General features: G+C 43.2%; 1 pseudogene; it reads right to left on the minus strand.

Annotated features, from left to right (window-relative positions):
- Positions 1-330: 330 nt before the first annotated feature.
- On the minus strand, positions 331-440 carry LOC115062993 (annotated as a pseudogene).
- Positions 441-977: the final 537 nt, after the last annotated feature.

A 977-nucleotide genomic window follows, 5' to 3' on the forward strand; every position in this document is an offset into this window, starting at 1 on the left:
TCTGGGGTCATCTCAGGCACGGTCTCTGGAGTGCTGAGCCTCGCTCATGCATTATGGTGCTGAGCAGGGTATTATCTCAGGCATGGTCTACCCCCAAGTCTATACAGCACTAGACTAATGGTCCTCTCATGCTAGTTCCCTGTCCAAGCCCCATAGTGCTGGTCTGACAGTTGCCTCTGGCTTGCTCCTTACCAAGCCTGCCTGAGTGGCCCCATGTGAGGGTTCTCTGTCTCATGGTCACTCCAGCCTCGGTTCATGGTTCCAGATGAGGTCCATCTAGTCTCCAGTTCACTCCCCATCCAGACCTGCCTGGCACCACTTTTTTCAAGGAATATTAGACTACTAATCAGATGTTCATTGTCAGTACACTGAGCACAGACATAGCCTCTGAGCTATGTGACACACACATGTGACACAGCAGCCATATCTGGAACACCTCTGGAATCAGGTCTTCATATACTTTTAATCTACAGAACCAATGGTAGATGACAGTATGTACAAGGCAGTCTAGCAGTCATGCAAAACCAGGGATATCTCTGAGGCAACAAACAGTGTGGGTTAAATATAATCACATTTTCATGAGACCAGAAGTTCTAACTTACACTTGCTGAAAATCCTAGATTAAAAAAAAGAAGAAAGAAAAAGAAAAAGAAAGAGAAAAAGAAAACTAGCAAAAGGAGGTAGTTAGCCTATATTTCCTAGTCATTATGGTCCAGTGCAAAGAATGTTGGCTTATGAATCAGACAAGTACAGGTCACATGTGTGAAAAGAAACATGTCATTTATCACCTTAAAAACAGCAACAACAACAACAACAACAAAACAAGTTAGCTATACAAGACTGGTTTCCCACCAGGACTTTTGCAAAACCAAATGGGACTCAATGCTACACAGGGTATCTCTTTACCTTAATGCTCTACCGTTGGCATCTTAAAATCCTCAATAATTTTAAACAAAGCCCCTACAGTGGTTTGAATG

Source organism: Mus pahari, chromosome 22, assembly GCF_900095145.1.
Source record: "Mus pahari chromosome 22, PAHARI_EIJ_v1.1, whole genome shotgun sequence".
NCBI classification, from domain to species: domain Eukaryota; kingdom Metazoa; phylum Chordata; class Mammalia; order Rodentia; family Muridae; genus Mus; species Mus pahari.